This window comes from Saimiri boliviensis, chromosome 3 (genome assembly GCF_048565385.1).
Source record: "Saimiri boliviensis isolate mSaiBol1 chromosome 3, mSaiBol1.pri, whole genome shotgun sequence".
Lineage (NCBI taxonomy): Eukaryota > Metazoa > Chordata > Mammalia > Primates > Cebidae > Saimiri > Saimiri boliviensis.
In genome coordinates, this window is record NC_133451.1 from 159,829,007 (window position 1) to 159,850,482 (window position 21,476).

Here is a 21,476-nt window from a genome sequence, read left to right on the forward strand (position 1 = left end):
AGACAAGGTCTCTGTCACCCGGCTGGGAGTACAGTGGTGAGACCTTGGCTCACTGCAACCTCTGCCTCCCAGGATCAAGCAGTCCTCTGACCTCAGCCTCTGGGCTGGCTGAGACTACAGGTGTGTGCCACCATACCGGGCTAATTTTTGTATATTTTGGTAGAGACAGGGTTTCACCATATTACTCAGGTCTTGAACTCCTAAGCTTAGGTGATCCACCTGCCTCAGCCTTCCAAAGTTCTGGGATTATAGGTATGAGCCACTGTACTCAATCCCAATTTTTTTTTTTTTTTTTGACAGGGTCTCACTCTCTTGCACATGCCCAAGTGCAGTACAGTGGCACACTCTCAGGTCTCTGCAACCTCTCCCTTCTATGCTCAAGCAATCCTCCCACCTCAGCCTCTTGTGCAGCTAGGACTCAGGTATGTACCACCACACCCAGCGAATATTTTGTGTTTTGTAGAGACAGTGTTTTGCCATATTGCCCAGGTTGATCTCAAACTCCTGGGCTCAAGCAAACTGCCCATCTCAGCCTCCCAAAGTGCTAGGATTACAGACATGAGCCACTGCGCCCAGCCTCTATTTTTTTTTTTTTATTTAGGTGTTTATTGCTATAAACTTCCCACTTAGCATTGCTTTTGCTGTAGCCCATAGATTTTGATATGTTATGTTTATATTTTCATTTGTTTTAAGAATTTTTAAATTTCCATCTTACTTTCTTCATTGAGTCAGTGGTTGGTCAGGACTGTTAATTTCCAAGTATTTTTGTAGTTTTCAAAGTTCCTCTTGGTATTGATATCTAGTCTTATTCCATTGTAATCTGAGAAGAAACTTGATATAATTTTGATTTTAAAAAGTGTTGAGACTTCTTTTGTGGCCTAATATATGGTCTATCCTGAAGAACATTCCATGTGCTGATGAGAATGTATATTCTGTAGTTGTTGGATAAAATGTTCTGTAAATATCTGTTGGGTCCATTTGGCCTAAAGTGCAGATTAAATCCACTGCTTCTTTGTTGATTTTTCCATCTAGATGATCTACCTAATGCTGAGAGTGGGGCGTTGAAGTCCCCCACTATTGTTTTATTGCAGTCTGTTTCTTTCTTTAGATCTAGTAATATTTGTTTTTCAGATCTGAGTGCTCCAGTGCTGAGTGCATATATTGTTAGAATTGTGATTTCCTTTTGCTGGATTGGCACCTTTATCATTGTATAGTGGCTTTTTGTTTGTTTGTTTGTTTTTTACTGTTTTTGACTTAAAGTGGTTTTTTTTTTTTTTGAAGGCAATTTCATAACTTTATTTGATGTATTTGGCGATCAGCAATTAGTTCTCATCCACATTGACTGTGTAGATTTTTGAAAGTGGTAACAGGTACATAGGTAATCAAAGTATAGAGCTTATTTGGTGAATCTTCATCCTCATTACGTTTTCTGGACGACTGTACATGGATTCGGTATGGGACATTCCTTATTCCTTTGGCCTAGACAGCTTTGTTGAGCCTAGTATCTGTGCGCACATCTGGAGTTCCCATCTCCTTCATGACAAATTTCCAAACCTCTCTGAGTGCCTGAGGGGCACGCATCTTGGAGCCCACTCCATGGCTGCGCTTGTGAATGTTAATGGCATATCCTCGGGTCACCACCTCATTGAAAGCAGAACGGCCCTTTTTCTTCTTGACACCCTTCTTTGCAGGAGCCATTCTGCCAGGTCCAAGTTGGAAAGGCTAAAGAGTGTTTTATCTGATGTAAGTATCGCTATTCCTGGTTGCTTTTGCTTTTCATTTTGTGTAATAAGTGTTCAGCTGCCAACAGTGGCTGGGCAGGGCAATCTCCAGGCCCTTGGACAGGGTGCTTGAGAACTGGGGGGACAGGACCAGGATCATGGATTTGTCCTTAGGCCCTCTGCGAGTGTGTCCAAGCACTGCTTGTAATAGGCAAAGGCCAGTGGTTCCCAGACTGCTGGCAGAATGCTCAGGTAGGGACAGTGGTGGCTGGTGCTGTGGGCCTGTCTCTGAGGAGGGTGGGGCCCCTTTGAGCGAGAGCAGTTTAGGAAGGCAGCTGTGGGGTGTGCAGTTTTCTCACATTTTGACCCAGCAACAGCCTGTGGCAGAGGAGGAAGTTAAGATTTGTCCTTGGTGTGTGTAAAAGTGCCAGCCTCCCGTGTCCTTTGACAGTCCTTTGAAGGCTGAGTTCTCAGAATGGTGCCACGTGGCAGTTGCTTAGGGTTCAGAAGCCTGTGGGACTAGTGTGAGGGTTCTTTCCGGAGTAGGGCCTCTACACATTCTCTAAGTGGCTCTGTGTGTTAGTCTGGGGGCTCATGAGAGTCAAGGCGCTTTCCTGTGGCTAGGAATGTTGAAGTCTGTGGCGGGAATGTGGAGCCCTGGGGGTCATTCACTTGCCCTTTCCCTGTTTAAGGGAGGTTTTCTCAGCTTCCAGCTGATCTTGGCTCAGTAGGTTGCCCGGTTTCCCTCTCCTTTGCTTTTGATGCTTCCTACCACTTTCCTGTTGAATTCTAGCATTTTCTTAGATGATCTATTCGAAGTGTGAATACCTACTTGCCATTTCTTATCCTCTCCACGGAAGAGGTGTGTACTAGCTGCACTTCGTCAGCCATCTTGGATTTCTTCCACTGGTTCCTTGGTGGGTTGCTGATATTAATTGCCAGAAAAGCTTTCCCCCTTCCCCAGGGCCTTTCTGGAGATGTATTCTATTAAAAATAAAGTGGACTATGTTATTTAAAAAATGTCAAAATCATAAAAGTCACAGAAAGGCTGCAGGACTGTTCTACATTAAAATAGTAAATGGACATGACAATTAACTACAACACTTTAGTTTAGACTTGATCCTGTTCTGGAAGAGGAAAAATGTCATAACAGATATTGCTTTAATTGACAAAACTGGCATATGAATTTCAAGGTAGATAAAAGTATTTTATTAGGGTTAAATTTACCAAAGTTGATAACTGTTCTGTGGTTAAGAAGAGAATAGCCCTACTTTTACCAAAAAAGAACAGATATTTAGAAGAAGGTCATAATGATCCATCAATTTATTTTCAAATGGTACAGAAAAAATTCTTTGTGTGTGTGGATAATGTATATGTGCACACACATACACACATGTATTTATAAGAAAAAGAAGAAAGAGGCCAAACGAAAAAGCAAGTAGGATAAAGTATTAACAACAGGTGAACTAGGATATACAGGCATTCCTTATACTATTCATACTTTCAACTTTTCTGTAAACTGGAAATTATTTACAAATAACAGTAAAAAACAAAACAAAAGATGTTCCGTCCTTTCTCTGTTGCCTGAGGATGTTTATTAGACCCTTCATGTCCTGGCTCTGGCTCCTTTCTAGCTGCATCTGCTACCTTTTCCCTTCTCACACCCCAGTAAGCAGCCTAATGCTTCCCATTCCCCAGAGTTCACCTCTCTGCCTTTGTACCTCTAGTTTCTCGTATCTGGAATGGTATTCAGTTTCCTTCCTGCTCAGAAAGTCCTCATTTCCGGCTTAGCTCAAAATGATCTCTTCCATGAAATTCTCTGAAAAATCTTTTAGAATGATTTAAGCAAAGTTGAGGTGCTCAGAAAGCTAGAAAGAGAGACACAATATACTTTGTTTAATCAGAAATGTGCAAAATAAAAGGTCTTGAAAGAGTTGGGCAATTTCATCTTGCAACTTTAACCTTTAAAAATTTCTGCATTATTCAGTATAGTTTAAAAGTCTTCACTTCACATGGAACTTGTATTTGAATTTTTCTACTATAGTACAGTATGTTATTTTATTTTATTTATTTTAGACAGAGTCCCGCTCTATAGCCCAGGCTGGAGTGCCATGGTGCGATCTCGGCTCACTACAACTTCTGCCTCCCAGGTTGAGGCGATTCTCCTGCCTTAGCCTCCCTAGTAGCTGGGATTACAGGCACCTGCCACCATGCCCTGCTAATATTTGTATTTTTAGTAGATACGGGGTTTTGCCACGTTGGCCAGGCTAGTCTTGAATACCTGACCTCAGGTGATCCGACCACCTTGGCCTCCCACAGTACTGGGATTATAAGCATGAGCCAATGTACCCAGCCTACAATAAGTTATTTTATACTACAACAACAATTTTTATATCTGATAATATACTATGCTGTATCATAATTATTTCTTCAGGTATCAGTTTCACCAATCACAATGTGGAATGAGAACTATCTTATTTGTCTTTAAATCTCTTCCAACATTTTGCAAAATGCCTAGCATGTAGTAGGCGCTAAGCAAATTGAATGATCATTGTATAAAGCAATATAATTACCAAATTTGATTTGAACATGCACATACATACATCTCTCAAGTTTAACACCACTATTATCCTAGCAAACAAATGGGAAATACTTGACAAAAATGTTTTCACTGGACTTATTCTTCTTGTGGGCAGTCTAATAAATAGAGTTCACCTTTTTCTAGTTCTCTTCAGCCAAAAAGACCTGTAATATATGGGTAAATAAATGGTTATAGACCTATCCAGAGTGAAATCTTTTAACTACAAATTTACATAGAGCCAAATCTAGTTAGGGTCAGAATTTGAAAATCCCACCAGACTCAAAGCAATTTGTAAGTAACAAAATTCCAGTCAAATTGATTTGTCTCTGATGTCTTAGACTGTGTTTTAAAAATGCTTTTGTCCATAGGTAAATCAGTCTCTGAAGAAACATCGATATCTCTGTAGCTTTGGTGTGGCTAGGTTTGTTAGATGAGTGTGTGTATTAAAGTTTCCTAGAGGGACAGAACTAATGCAGTGGATATATCTATATACAGAGGAGTTTATTAAATATTAACTTACATGATCACAAGGTCCCACAACTGGCCATCTGCAGGCTGAGGAGCAAGGAGAGCCAGTTCGAATTCCAAAACGGAAGAACTTGGAGTTCGAGGGGTGGAAACATCCAGCACAGGAGAAAGATGTGGACTGAGAGACTAAGCCAGTCTCTCTTCACATTTTTTTTCTGCCTGCTTTTTATTTAGCCTCGCTGGCAGCCGATTAGATTGTGCCCACCCAGATTAAGGGTGGGTCTGCCTTTCGCAGCCCACTGACTCAAACGTTAATCTCCTTTGGCAACACCCTCACAGACACACCCAGGATCAAATGCTTTGTATCCTTCAATCTAATCAAGTTGACACTCAGTATTAACCATCACAGTGTGTATGTTCATCTGCCTTTTGGTTTAAGAACGAAGTAATTTTATACTTTGAATTCATGAGGACAATTATATTTGTACATATTTAAATAAACACTATCCATGTACTAGATTTTCTAGAAAATAAAGAAAAGAGTTCCCTCTAGGATTTAAATTAGAATCAAAAATCAACGTAAATTTGTGTTTTTATGCTTTACGAACCATTGAAAATGACACATGCCCAACTTTCTCAAATCTAATTTAAATCTTAGCTAAGAATATCCTAGCATATCAGTTGTTTCCTGGAATTTTAATATTTGAAGAGGTGGAAAGAAATGTTTTCTTTCTTTTTTTAAAGACAGTTAAATAACGATTAAGAATTTTATTTTTTATAACAAACCTGCAATGTTTTTAGTACTATTATATTTTAGCACAATATGCAGTTTGTAGATTCTTATATTAACTTAGTGATCTCAGACTTTTTACAAGTAAAAAGTGTACATTTTTGGGATGCTAATACTCTCCTTTGTGTTATAATTGTTCTTTTTTTTTTTTTTTTTTTGATACGGAGTTTCGCTCTTGTTGCTCAGGCTGGAGTGCAATGTCACGATCTCGGCTCACCGCAACCTCTGCTTCCTGGGTTCAAGCGACTCTCCTGCCTCAGCCTCCCGAGTAGCTGGGATTACAGGCGTGTGTCATCATGCCCGGTTAATTTTGTATTTTTATTAGAGACAACGTTTCTTCATATTGATCAGGCTGGTCTCGAACTCCTGACTTTATGTGATCCACCTGCCCTGGGCTCCCAAAGTGCTGGGATTATAGGTGTGAGCCACCACACTCAACCAATTGTCCTGTTTTTTCAGAATAGCTAGTTCTATTCTGTGTATGTGTAAGACAGGGTACTGTTCTGTTGCTCAGGCTGGAGTTCAGTATCACAATCACAGTTCACTGCAGCCTTGATCTCCCAGGCTCAAGCCATCCTCTGGCTTCAGTTTCCTGAGTAGCTGGGACTACAGGCATGTGCCACCACACCTGGCTAGTTTTTTTAATTTTGTGTAGAGATGGTGTCTTGCTATGTTGCCTAAGACAGTCTTGTCTTAGATTCCTAAGCTCAAGCAATCCTTCCACCCAAGCCTCCAAAGTGCTGGAATTATAAGCATAGCCCACCATGCCCAGGCTAGCTAGTTCTTTTTACAATTTAAAAAGCAAGTGTGCACTGCAACCGGAATTCTTGGTTTTCAGAGCTCAATTAGGGACTGATAAGGATATGCCTCTGACTCAAAAGGTTGAGAAGCTTGCGTTTGACGATGCAGAGTAAACCTAACTCCTTGAGTTCTAGTAACTGGCCAAAACACATTATTTTCTCTCCTCTTTTTTTATTTTACTTTTGCTTCACATATGACATACAGCTCTGAGAATTAGAAGTATCTTACCTGGAAAAGAAGAGAACTCGAGCAAACATAACTGTCACGGGCTAACACCTGCAGATCTCAGCTCGAGGGAGGTGAAATTATAAGGATAACACCAGCTCAGTGTGAAGACTTTCCAACGTAAACCGCTACTGCGTAAAGAATGAGCTGCTATGGGAGAATACAACATCCAATCAAGGGAAGTAGTCAAGGAAGAGCAGATAACCATCTGCAAGGGTTTTTAATACTGACCAGACAATTCTATAATAAGTCAAAGTCTAAGACCCTACAATTTTCCATATTGGAGATTTAATGTTTATAATATTACCGTCATTCTGTCTGGTTCCTGGTATGAAGTCTTTGGGGTTTTTTGTTTTGTTTTGTTTTGAAGACAGTATCTCACTCTTTTTCTCAGGCTGGAGTGCAGTGGCATGATCTTGGCTCACTGCAGCCTCAACCTCCCAGGCTCAAGTAATCCTCCCACATCAGTCCCCAAAGTAGCTGGGACTACAGCCATATGCCACCACGCTTGTCTAAATTTTGTATTTTTTTATAGAGATAGGATTTCACCATTTTGCCCAGGCTGGTCTAGAACTTCTGAGCTCAGGCAATCCACCTGCCTTGGCCTCCCAAACTGCTGGGATTATAAGCATGAGCCACTGCGCCTGGCCTTACGGTACTATGTCTTGCCTGACATTTTGTCAGTGAAGGTCAGAGTCACTGGAAATGGTCACTGCACCTAAGTGTCAGTTTCTTGATCTATAGAGGCTTTGATGGATTTATCTCTAGAATTCTGTCTACTTCTAGCCAGATTCTTCACTGATAGGAAGTCACCACTCTGTATCTACCTGACTAACCCTCTTTGCTTAAAATTCAAGAAATTTAATATATGCCTGACATTTTCCAATAACATTTATAACCTTTGGGGATCAGTTCATTTTCACCAATTCAATTTTTGTCATTTTGATTGCTTTTGTCAGAAGGGAAAAATAATGCCACCTAATTAAAATAATAAATAACCTCCCAAATAATGCATGTTTATTAATCTTATGACAGAACCTCCAGCTAGATTTTGTTAGAACTAAATTAAAAACAGCACAAAACTTGCAGCTCTTGCAAGTTTTCACAATGTAAAAATTGAAGATGTGTTGCAAGCGGAGTTCATGAATTACAGAGCCCAATGATTATATTTGATAAAAATATCCTCTGATCTACAATTACAGACTAATGAGAACATGCTGTTTATTCAAAAAGATTGGAAAATCGCACGTATCACTTGCAGAGTCCTGGGACCAGTGTACCACAAGCTGCTCAGGTATGGAGATGCATCTTCTAGGAGTGCCAATTGCCCTACTCTCTGGGACTGAACTAACTAATACCCAATCTCTGAGGTTCTTCACACCTCATGTATTCAGTCTGTGTTATTCTTTTTTTTTTTTTTTTTTTTTGAGATGGAGTTTCGCTCTTGTTACCCAGGCTGGAGTGCAATGGCGCGATCTCGGCTCACTGCAACCTCCACCTCCTGGGTTCAGGCAATTCTCCTGCCTCAGCCTCCTGAATAGCTGGGATTACAGGCACATGCCACCATGCCCAGCTAATTTTTTGTATTTTTAGTAGAGACAGGGTTTCACCAAGTTGACCAGGATGGTCTCGATCTCTTGACCTTGTGATCCACCCGCCTCGGCCTCCCAAAGTGCTGGGATTACAGGCTTGAGCCACCGCGCCCGGCCCCAGTCTGTGGTATTCTTAATACCTCAGCTCTGAGACAGTCAACATTGTGTCAGGTGTCGAAGCCTAAGCCTCTGAAGCCAATATTATGCTAAGCTGTCCAGGAGCTGAAACTGCAACCTCTGGCTCAAGAACATCCCAAGCAGTGGCCTGTGCAGAAACTCCTGCAGAAACACCCCTTCCTCAGGTCCAGCGAGCCAAGTCCTTGTAGCAGTAGGACCAGTAATCACTCCCATTCCTATTGACGTATTTTCACTTTATTTTTTTTTTTTTTATCAGTTAATGCTTAAAATAAGTTCACCTCAGTCATCAATCTCTTTGCATGATTTTCCCCACTGCTCCTGGAATGAGCCCTCTGTTTCTCTGCTCTTGCCCAGGGCTTCCACATGCCTTCTGGAACCGTTGCTTTGCATTCAGCAAACTCCCTTATGCCATCGATCTGTTCTCTCAACCATCCCTTCACCTTCTTGCTCCAACTAAAATCTGAGATTTCCCTGAGGATGTTGCTTCTCCTGTGGTCCTCTAAAGTGGTGACTGTCAGCTCTCTCACATCAGGTGGAGGAGGGCTTTGGTGTCCCATTGTTCCCCATTGTCATTTCCCAGGTCCCTTGTCCTTGCACTCTCTCATCTGAGTCAGTGTCCAGCTATCTGATAAGCCTTCCTTTCCCCCTCCTGGTAGCTGTCATCTCTGGGCCTTCCATTCAGTCTTGGGACTGTTCCCTTCAAATCCAAACCCAGCCAATCACTGCAGTAACTTCAAAATGCAGAGTTGACCTATGTGATAATCTGGCCTCTGCGTTCCAACTTCCTTATCTCCAATGACCTTTAGCTTCTCTCCATCCTAGCCACCCATTCTCAGGGTCACATTTGGACCTTGTCATCATCTATAATGAATCTATCACCAAAACCACTGATTCAAGTATCCTGCTTTTTGACCACACCTGTTTCGCCCTTGCCATTCCACCCACCATAACTAGTCTGTGTCTAAATGTAGATTTCAGCACAGTGACCCCCTTCTACTTTCTACCAATTCATCAGGTCTCTTCTTTTATCCCTTTGTTCCTTATCCAGCTAAAATCCATGGCCTGTAGTTTCTGTAACAGTTTGTACACTGTCTCCTCCACCACAGAACCTTTGCCCATGGCACTCTCTGTCTATAGTGGTTTTGCTCACCCTTTGCCAGTTAATTCCTATTCATCATTTAGACCAACGCTGGTCAGTACAACTTCTGCAGTGGTGCAAATGTTATACACCTGTGCTGTCCAGTTCCGTAGGCACTAGCCACATGTGACTGCTGAGCATTTGATGTGGCTAGTGTGACTGAAAAACTGAATTAGAAACTGAATTTTAGGCTGGGCACAGTGGCTCATGCCTGTAATTCTAGCACTTGGAGAGGTCGAGGCGAGCAAATAACGAGGTCAAGAGATTGAGACCATCATGGCCAACATGGTGAAATCCCGTTTCTACTAAAAATACAAAAAAATTAGCTGGGCTTGGTGGCACGTGCCTGTAGTCCCAGCTACTTGGGAGGCTGAGGCAGGAGAATCACTTGAACCTGGAAGGTGGAGGTTGCAGTAAGCCAAGATCGTGCCACTACACACCAGCCTGGAGACAGAGTGAGAAAGAAAGAGGGAAAGAGAAGAAAGCAAAAGAAAGAAGGAAAGAAAGAAAAAGAAAGAAAGAAGAAAAGAAAGAAAGAAGGAAGGAAGGAAGGAAGGAAAGAAAAAAAAAGAAAGGATTAACTTTACTTAATCTAAATAACCACATACAGTGGCTGCTATTTTTGTCAGTGCGGCTTCAGCTGTCACTCAAGCTGACCTTCCTTAAGACAGCCCTTCCTAACTCCCCATCTGATCTCAGGGTCCGCTGTTAGATTCTGTCATGGCTTTATCCTTGCCTTCACAGCACCTATCTTGGTTTGTGATTATATGCTCGTTGTGTGATTGTTTGACTGTGTTGTATCCCCAGCATCTAGCACAGTTCCTGACATACTGTAAATATTTTTCAATAAACGAATGAATGGATGGACATTGTGAGAGGAAGAGGAGGAGATGCAGATTAAAATTGCTGCCACGAATCTTCAGTGGACAATTCTCACAATCCGAAGAAGAATGACTGTACTACTGGAGTTACGGGTGCCACTAAAGAGTCAGCTGAGCAACTTATTTCCAGGGCCACAGTGGTCAGTGTTGGTGCCCGTGGGTGCAAGGATTGTTAATAGTGACTCACAGGCCGAAGGCAAGCTCCTTGTCCCAAACTACGGGCATCATCTCGTTATCCACGTTCCATCAGGTTACGGTTAGTCAAATTTCAACTGTCAAAACAATATCCTCCTCCAGCAGAGCTATGAGCCTGATAATTTATTCTGATATACTTTTGGCTGTTACCAATTTTTTGTAACTTAAAAAATACTGGGATACTATATTCGAAAGTAAAGCACATTATTTCAACACCTGATTTACTCAATATAACATATGGCTTATATCTTAAATGTGTTTTTAAAAGATTATGTATTCTCAAATTGATAGAATTATAATTTCTCCTATTTAAGGGCTACATAATTAAATATAGGCATGTAATTTTTGTGGAAACAGATAAAATACGATATATAGAACACCGTAAAATATTTCTGCTGCATCTCCTTCTCATAGTCCCCTCAGAAAAAAAATGGGAAAAATTCAGAAAAGGCCTACCACATCTAACACTTCAAATTTTACAGTAACAAATTTGAGAATTCCTTTCTAATATCCATAATTTTTAAGAACTATCCATTTATATTAATTGTACTTTTAGTATTCAGTTAAAAGAGAGAACACATAATGATAAAAGCTTTGATAAACCCAGTAATTTTCTGAAATTTATAGTCATTAATCAGCACAGTACTTACATATTCTTAAAAATAAGAGTACAAATACATTTGCAATATAAACATGTTTGTAGTGGAAACACACATTTGTTCCACCTTGCTCTCCACTTCGTTTCTGTTATATACTTGGTGGTTTGGTATCTAATATTTAGAATAGAAAATGGATTTACCGAAGGGAGACAGTCTTAGGCAAAATGCAAACGTGTGTGTGTGTGTGTGTGTGTGTATTTATCATATATATTTTGCATATTACATGTATTCTTGACAAGGGAATCATAGAACTTGGAGATATTCCAAAGTTTATCTGGGCTATTTCCTATAATGCAATAGAATAGTATCTAGATCATTCATAACATAAATAGCTGAATGATTTACGTGCATTCAGCAATGAAACAATGTTATTTTATAGTGGCTTTAACATAGGGGGAAAAGTGCTTTTTCTATAACGATGATTAGTGCTATTGAAACTTCCAAAGTTTTTGTTTTTGCTCTACTATCCATAGGTGTGTGGTGGAGTACAACAATCTGGTACGTGTCTATTCTGCAACGGAACAGCCTATCAGATCATTTCCCAGCTAGAAGCACCTGTCTTTCACTGATTCAAATCATACTTTAGCCCTGGGGCATTCACTTACGGCATGTTTCTTTTATGATGATGGCTTATACGAGTTTGGTTTTTGCATGTAAATGCTACCATTCTTAGAACTCCCTCCCCCACCTTACCTAGTTATGATAAGCACAACATCAGTGATTCATGAGAACGTAATCCTGAAAACCTCCCCATTTTAGGAACTGCCTTTATTTTGCAAAGTATTTTGTAGAAATGCTATGTTCATATTTTAATAGAAACATAATCTAGACAAAACCAAATCGCAAACTTCTTCCTAGTTTCTTTCAAACTTCTTCCTAGGTTTCCTCCTCTGTAGTTAAGTTTTCTATATCCTTGAGCTTTAGTTCTAGAGCTTCAGAGTTTGCAAGGCATTTTAAAACGATCATAGAATAATAGCTGCTGCTCTAAGACCAGGTTTACTTAGCTTGTCCTGACTCTGAACTTCTGAATCCTATGTTCACCTCTTTTTTAAACATGTAAACCCATGACCCTCTAGTCTCTACCTCAAGTTCCTTCCTGCTCCCAGCCCTCTAAAACAAGTTTTTCTTTTTCCTATGTCCCAAAAGAAAAGCACCCTAGTTTTGCAAACTTGTACTTTGCAGATCAACTTCTTTACCTATTCATCCTCTAAGACACATAATGGCAATTCGATTAGTAGAAACCTGCCCAGATAGCAAAATGCATGCCCACTTTAATTTCTGTACAGCCAGCTAACATGGCATGCCTCAGGGAGAGCTCTAAGCTACACTTTACTTCAGGTTCCCTTGTTACTTCAACGATTAATACTAATCTTTACATATTACAACTTATAAAAGACTATTTCTACCTTTTTTTTTTTCAGACAGGGTCTTGCTCTGTTGCCTAGGCTGGAGGGCAGTGGTGCAATCATAGCTCACCACTGCCTTAAAGTCCTGGGCTCAAGCAATCCTCCCACCTCAGTCTCCTGAGTAATTAGGACTACAGGTGTGCACTGCTGTGTTGCCCAGTCTGGTCTTGAACTCGCGGGCTCAAGCCATCTTCCTGCCTGGCCTCCTAAAGTGTTGGGATTACAGGTGTAAACCACCATGCTCAGGCTACTTCTAAGACTATTATGGCATAATAGGTACTCAATAAATATTTGTTCAAAGAATGAATGGATCAGCTTATAGTCTTAGATGGAAAAGCCAAGGGATCAGATCTCTTTTCTGTAACCACAGCCCTGGATAGGCAAATGATGCCTTCTGTGTGAAATCATGTAAAATTCTTCTTTCAGATATAAACTAAAATCAAAGACAACCTCTGAGTGCCATTCCATGAAGCAATCTGCTACTGCAATAATCAGGTTGTGGCTTCCACCACCACTGCCACTGTCATCCTACATTTCTTTCTTTCTTTCTTTTTGAGACACAGTCTCGCTCTGTCACTCAGGATGGAGTGCAGTGATGTGATTTTGGCTCACTGCAGCCTCTGCCTCTGGAGTTCAAGCAACTCTCCTGCCTTGGCTTCCTGAGTAGCTGGGACTATACCACCAGGCCTATGCTACCAGGCCTGGCTACTTTTTATATTTTTAGTAGAGACGTGGTTTTACCATGTTGGCCAGGCTGGTCTCAAACTCCTGACCTCAAGTGATCTGCCCACCTCAACCACCCAAATGCTGGGATTATAGGCATGAGCCAATGAGCCTGGCCTTCCTCTTACATTTCTTTACTCTTATGTCTTTTTTTTTTTACCAGTATCGGAGCTGATCCAGAAATCTTCCAGTCCTTGGTGTGTGTGCGCGCGCGCATTCACACACACACACGCACACACACACACACGTATTTTCTTGATCTTAGTCCTAATGAATAACATGTGGAACATCGCAAGTAATTCCTTCCTATTCTATGAATAGCAATTCAAGGGATGGTTTCCAAAGAATTATTAAAACACACGCAAGAATTTACATTATACTCCAGTGGGTAGTAACAAATTGAAAACGTTATCAATGCTTCATAATGTGGGGAGAACTCTGGGTATATAACAGTCCTGGGCAGTGAAAAAGAAATAACCCAGATTCCACAATTTGAACTACTGACCTTTTTCTGTAGATGACCAACACTTTTCACCTCACTTAATTTACTAATTTATTATTTTCTTAAGCCAAATTCTGCATTCCTTTGGTATAAAATGCCAGCGTACCTAAAAATATTTTTGCATTTCACATGCTAGTTAAAATACATCATCACATAGTTGTGTCTTTAATAATAATTTAGTACCCTATGATTAATATACCAGACTGATATAAATATAAATAGACATAAATACACACACATATATATGTTTCATCTTGCTACAATCCATCTGAGGTTATCTGAGAAAATCCCCATATAACAAACGTATGTACAAGTCCCAGCCAATGATCCATTCTAGGGAATGTTAAATAAACCAAATCTAGTTTGGCCAAAGAACTTAGATAGTCCCTTAGAGTTTTCTGCTACATCAGGTGTAACTGAATGTAAAATTTTCTATCTGGAATTTCAGGGGCAATTAAAACTCTTAATAATTCTTTTTCCCTTTGGCTGTACCTTTATTGGTTGGCAATTAATGACTTGGCTTTTGACCAACAGAGGAAAAAGAAATTTTTTTTTTTTCCCCAGAAAACTTGCGATGACAGATGTCATTTTCCAGCTCTCAGATGCCAATGGGAATTGAACCCAACAGTCATAAGCAATAAAGTTCTGTACAGAGAAAATCCTATTTAATGGAGGAGCATTTTCCATGAGGAAATTCCTTCTAATAAGAAGTAACTAGAAACTACTTATTGTTCTCTTTCCCAGGGACCAGTCTCATGACAGGCCCTCATTCCAGGCCCTACCACAGTGACATCTCTATTGTACCACCAAGTACCCAAAGTGGTGACAGGAGCCTGAGCTGGACCTGAGCCGCAGCAGTGACTCAGCATGCCCAAATGTCTCCAGGTTTCCCAGGCCACCCCACAGTTACATGGCAGCTCCAGTCAGTCTCCCGGGGAGGTCTGTCTGACCTCATTACCATGGAGCAAGACAGGATTTTGTAGAACATTCTTTTTCAGTCTCTTTAAAGAGCCCAAGCCAGGACACACAAAGACGAGAAGCTGGTTTCTAGGAAATTTAACCTCTCAAAATATGGGCATCATTGAATGTCCCTGATACAGTCATTCACCAGCTGCCACTGTATGACAGCAATATACACAAAAGATGAAAGACAACGTTGAATGACCCGCACCCGACTCAGGACTAATGATAAGATTATTAAAGTCACACATCAGCCTACCCGAAGCAAAAATTTTCTTCCCTGAAAGAGTTGAGAAGTGTCACTGTCCAGTGAGGCATTTATTTTTCAAACTAAATCCAGTTAAGAAGCTGGGCTGCTGGCCATAACTCCTACAGAAACTAACATATACTTCTGTGCCTCTGACAGCCTGGCCCAGTGATGAGGACACAGTTGTAATTGAATTGCATTTGATGTTGTTTGCACTAACACAGCACCGGGCTTCAGGACAAACCACAGTTCTGCAGAGCAGAGGTCTGGCCCACTCTCCCCGTACCCCCACCCCCCGTGGCTTGGGTCTGCCCTTGTTGTCATGACCTGCCCAAGGTTTCATCAGCATCACCTCTGACTCATACTTTGTATTCAATAATAGCAAGATGCAAAGAGAGCTCTTCAGCAACGAGAGCCTGGAAGACGGCCAGCGTATCGGTACTAAAGCGGTGCTGGCCCCAACACAGCTCGCTGGGCCGGACGTGGATGGCAAATGGCTGACAGCCGGATACACAAGCAGCCCCCTTCTTGGTGAGCTTCGGAGGATGCAGGTGGACAGAATCAAGGTTTCAGGTATGCTTTTCAGAGGCTCTGCGGGGCTGTAGGAGGCTGTATCACAGCATTGGAGATGGTTGTGGTTCTCCCCCAGAAAAAGGCACCAGCAGGGAGAAAGGCAGATTAGCAAACGGTGTGGGCGCACAGTGCAAGGCAGGGGAGAAGCTGTCGGGGTCACATCAACCTGTGAAAGGCAGCTGGTCAGGGACTCCTCGGTTCCCCACTGTCCTGCAGAGACATGAGGGCCAGTGTCCATGCCTCCCTCCCCCATCACCCAAGCTGATCCATAGGAAATTCTGAGCCCCACTGGGCAAGTAGAGGGAAACAAATGCCTCCAGATGGGGAAGAGCGGAAGGTCTAACTAGCATTCCCGGGGAAAAGCAACACAGACAAGAGGTGTAGAATTAGCTGGGCAGGGTGCGTGGGCGACTCCTGGTGCCAGTGTGCCCAGGAGGAAGTCATTCGTGGAGCTTGGTATGGGTTTTAAGGCAGTTTTGGTGTTTGAGGCTTATTTAGCACACGTAAGTCCAAGGTAGCATTAGAAAGAATGATCAACTTCACGTGACTTTTCAAAACAACCAAATGAGCCCAGTGTTGGCACATAGCAGTCGGCCGAGATAAGCGGCCATTCCAGGAGCAAAGGCCCTTGTGCCAGGAAACAAGAACAAGCACGAGCGAGAAGCAGGGAAATGCAATCCCCAAACACAGCTCACGCTTTATGGCTGTGAGACAATGCCTCTTTTGCTTGGACCTCAGGCTCTGCAAACTGCAGCACAGAGGAGGGTAAGTGCAGTGGCCCCTAGAGAAAGGTGGTCAGTAATAAAACTGCACCCCACTTTACTTGCCCCTTTGTGTTCCTGGATCACTGCCAGGCCTGTCCCAATCCTGCAATACGTGGAAAGCCAGTGTGTTCAGATGGAATAGTAGGGGATGTGACCTAAAGGGATTACTAGTAAGATTTTCCAGAAAAAGAAAAATAGCTATGTTTTAAGCATAAGTGCCGGGGGAGGGGAGAAAGTTTCTTTGTTTCTCATTGGAAAGCTTTGCAAGCTATTGACTTATTGAGCAGAATCAGGACAACTGGGTACACAGCTTTGACTTGTGGGGATTTCTGACACTTTCCTTGAAAGCCTCTTACCCCAAATTGAGGGTCCCAGGAATGGCTGTTCTATAGAAGCTCTTAGGTACTGAGGTCTTATATGAACTGGAACCATGTAAGATGGGGAGGGGTGGCCGGGCACAGTGGCTCTTGCCTATAATTCTAGCACTTCGGCAGGCCGAGGCAGGTGGATCACCTGGGGTCAGGAGTTGAAGACCAGCCTGACCAGCATGGAGAAACCCCATCTCTACTAAAAATACAAAATGAGTCAGGTGTGGTGGCGCGTGCCTGTAATCCCAGCTACTCGGGAGGCTGAGGCAGGAGAATCGCTTGAACCCAAAAGGCGGAGGTTGCGGTGAGCCGAGACTGCACCATTGCACTCCAGCCTGGGCAACAAGAGCGAAACTCCGTCTCAAACAAAAGCAGAAACAAAACCCAAACGACAATAAAAAGATGGGGAGGGGTGACAAACATGTGGACTCAAACTTAATTGCCAGATTATGATTCAAGGTCATTTGCTTAGAGATATCGAGTCTTCAGAAAATCTTTGAGTAAAGGCAAATGAAAGGCTTGGGTCTAAAAACAGGCTTCCAAAAGTGGAAATAGGACACAGGAAGTGGGGAGTTGAAAACAAAACAAAACAGATGAGCTGGAACGAAAAGAGTAAGAGAGAAGTAGGAAGATGGTGAGAGACTCTAAGGAAAGCTGTGAAGGGAGAGGATTGTGGCCTCTTGGCTTTATTTTCAGTTAGTGCCTTGAACAATATATTTAGCATGAGGTGAGGCTCCTGCACATTCTGCCCTGTTCTCCCCAGTTATGGGGGTGGGGAGGTAAGTGAACTACACCGAGACTTCTTGCAGCTGTCACCTTAATATCAGGTATCTGTAAAGTGGGGCGAGAGGTGGGAGGACTGCTAAGGGGCTGTGTAATTACTGGGCCCTCCAGCCAGTGTACCATGGGCCTACGTAGTTCGGTTTGACAGTATTGATTGTGCCAGACCCTGAACTAAGCACTGGGGATGCCGAGATCAAGAAGGCATGATTCCCGCCCTTAGGAGTGCACCGTCAAAGGAGACGACAGATGAGTAAACTGAACATTTTGATTCAGTATGTTTTGGGATACAGGTAGGAACCAGGGCTGCAGGGCCAGGGAAAGGGGGCACCTCCCTCAAAGGTGAAGGTCCTATCTTCAGTCACACAGAGCAGCTTACAAGACTCCTCCTCGGCTGCATCTTGTTCTGAGGGTGCGGCCATCTCCAGCTGTCTCCTCCATTGTCTCTATTTTCTTACTGGCTCCTTCTATTCTAGGTCTCTCCAATCCCAAACACATCATTTCCAGCTCTGTTATGCCTTCAGGCTACCGGCTGAGCCTTTTTCTTTTACTGCCAAAGCATAGCATGCATTTTCTTACATTTCCTCCCTACCCTCTCATTTTTCACCCACCCCTTGATGTCGAGTTCCTCTCTATACCACTTTATCATAATCTCCCTGTTGCAGAAGAACCACCAGGGATTTCCTCGTTACGAAATTCAGTGACCCTCACTCATGTTATTGTACATAAGGCTGAATGGCAACTACCATGCTACAAGCTCAAACTCTCGCCTCTTTCAGCTTCCCAGGCCTCTCTGCCCTCGTTCTTCCTGCAATTCTCCTGTGCTTCCTTCCTTAGCACCAATTCCCTTCCCATCTCATAAGTGGGAGTGTTCCCCAGTAAACAGCCACAGGGAGCGCACCTGCATCTAGAGTTCCAGCTCTTCTCCGTGCTGATGACACTCAACTTTATCTCTAGGTCTGATCCTTCACCTTTCTGGTTCAGAATTTCTAATTACATACTGGTCAGGTTCACATTCATGGTCATCTGTGTCCCTCAGGGTTCTGAGCACAGTGCATTGCACAGATGTGGATATAATAATATTAGCTGAATGATGAGTGAATGAATGAACAAATAAAATATCTCAGTCTCCTGCAGAAAAATCCCACCTTGTAACTTCTGCCTTTCTTTCCTGACCTGGGTTTCTGGCCGATTATCTTCCAAGAGACAGACAATTTATTGTTATCTTCCTAGAGGAGACTCAACCCCAAAGCCTGGAAATGGGGCTTTGTATTATCCATCCAAAGATCGGTATCGTTGTCTTTCGCCCCTCCATTCTCTTGGCAATATCTCATTTTCTTTCTTGGTGAAATAGAACGAAAGTGATCAGCCCTTGTGGCAAGTCATATAATTCATGGTAACATCATTTTGTCATGTAAGTGACTGACATCAGGACCGACCTATGAAGTGAATTATACCCCAATTTCAACACGCCGTTTCCCACGATCTTTAACCCCAAAGCAACAGTAACAACTATACTAACAGCACTTGTGATATGCCAGGCACTGTGCTGCGCTAAGTGCTTTACATGCATTCTTTTTCCGAATCTTTTCAAAAACCTTATAAGGCAGAAACCATTTCCAGAGTAGGAAGCAGAGGCTTAGGGAAGTTGGCATATCTGACTCAAGGTAAGTGGTAGAGCCAGGTTCAGGGAGACGTGAAAACATCCCCCTCTTAACCCTTCACCACACAGCCTCTCATGTCCATTGGATTCAGTTACAGGGGGCAGCTTGAGTTGGTTCACGTCTACAAATAATTGAATTTCTGTTACATGCTGAGCGTTGTGGGATACAAAGGTTTCAAAAGATCAAGTCCATGATCTCAAGGAGCTTACAGTCTAGAGGAAGAGCACCAAGATGAGACTGCTGCTTGTGAAGTGAAATGAGACTTTTGGATGAAAGGGTTACATTTGCACAAAGCACGCACAGTTCAGTATTACATGTCCCTGCCCTTGAAGAAGATCCCAGCTGCTAGAGTTTTGACTATGCAGTGTTTCAGATTTAGTTTCCCCTCCTCTTTGATCAGGCTCCTCTGTCTTTCTAAAGCTCATACTATACATATAATTTCCATTCAAATTCAAAATCTTTCCAATTATTGTAGTGAATGCAATGTTATTCAAGGATTTTTTTTTCCTGAAAGAGCACCTATCTGACATGCATTTTTAATTTTATGTGCAATATGCAAATGTCATCACTGTAGTTGTTAACCGCAGTGCAGGATTGCAATTAACTATGGAGCTGTGCATTTTAGTTATATGCTAATGCTAATGAGATTTTCATAAAGCAAGTCCAATTACCAGCCCTATTTTTTAACTGCAAAAGCTAGTGCAAAGCAAAGGTGTTGACTTTCTTTAGAATAAATTACCCTTTGTCCTTGGCTCCTTCATCATATTCAATCATCCTAAAAAGTAACTCTTGCTACTTTGAATATTGTATCCTGCCTTCCTCTCCGATACAATATTAATGGAGACTGTGGGCAAGATTGTTTAGAAACCAATTTACACTGCACAGGCAGTGGGAAAACTTCCTCCAAATGTAAACTGCTCCAACAGAGGAGCAGAGCTTTGAATACTCAAAGTAAACAGGACCTAGAGGAGACTGAAGACCCAGACAGTAAGTTAGCAAAAATAAATCACAAGAGAGCATGTATGTGGTGTAACCTTGCACTGAGGAAACACAAGCGGTGAATGGGTAAACTCAGATTTATGATCAGCTGTGTCACTGGTGGAAGATAAGCACCTTAGAGGGCTATTCATTCATTCATTCATTTAAGAAACCGTTGTGGGGGCTTCTGTGTTCCAGACACTAAATTAGACACTGAAGGTTCAAGTATGAATAATATAGGGGAGGCGAGACAGACTTTCATATTTTGTTTCTGTACTAATGTATTCTTTTACAAAAAGAAAGTGTTTGTGAGTTACTTGGGCAGTGAAAGAATGAATAAGCACAATGCCTGCCTTCAGTGAGCTTACGATCAAGTAAAAGGATACAAATGTGTAAATTAATTTTAAAAGGATACAAACATGTAAAACAAAGTGTGACACATGAGGTATTTTTAGAGGGAGACAAAATGAAGGCAAAGGTCAGTTTGGAGAAGGAAGATGATGAGGGAAAAAAGCTTCTTAATACATAAGGAGATTCTTGCACTGAACCTTGAAGGTGGCTGAGTGTTAGCTAGAACAAGGTGGGAGGTGAGTCCAGAAAAGAACAACCTGAAGAAAGCACAGAAGTATGAAACAGCCCAGGTGACTGCAGGCAGTCCAGGGTCCCTGGAAGCATAGGGGGCGTGGCGGAGCTGAGGTGAAAGGTAAAGTTGGAAAGGAGCCACGGAGACATTTTCAGCAGGAGAATAAACAGACTTGCCTCTTGGGCAGCAAAGTGGAACAGGGTGAAAGGTGAGTGGGTGGAGGCAACTATATCACCCACCCACAGGAACCACTTCTGTGTTCAACTCAGATCCCGAGGCAAATGATCAGATTGTATTTTCCCTCAAGGTGTTTCCTGTGCCCCTATGGAAGGCTATAAAACAGCAAAGTACTCTTCTTCTTTTTTTTTTTTTTTTTTTTTTTGAAACAGAGTCTTGTTTTGTCGGCAGGCGCCAGGCTGGAGTGCAGTGGCGCGATCTCAGCTCACTGCAGTCTCCTCCTCCTGGGTTCAGGCAATTCTCCTGCCTCAGCCTCCGGAGTAGCTGGGACTACAGGCACGTGCCACCACGCCTAGCTGATTGTTCTGTGTTTTTTAGTAGAGATGGGGTTTCACCATGTTGGCCAGGATGGTCTCCATCTCTTGACCTTTTGATCTGCCCACCTCAGCCTCCCAAACTGCTGGGATTACAGGCGTGAGCCACCACGCCCGGCCAGCACTCTTTATTTTTAAAATTTTTCTTTCCAAAAGCAGAAAGAAAATATGGAAAAGAGGACAAAAAT

At 42.3% G+C, this 21,476-nt stretch overlaps 1 long non-coding RNA gene and 1 pseudogene across 4 annotated transcripts in view; both read right to left on the reverse strand.

Annotated features, from left to right (window-relative positions):
• LOC120367756 (uncharacterized) overlaps positions 1-21,476 on the reverse strand; it is a 394,209-nt gene that overhangs the window by 50,535 nt on the left and 322,198 nt on the right. The window lies entirely within an intron of this gene.
• Positions 638-1,888, reverse strand: LOC141583936 (large ribosomal subunit protein eL31-like; annotated as a pseudogene).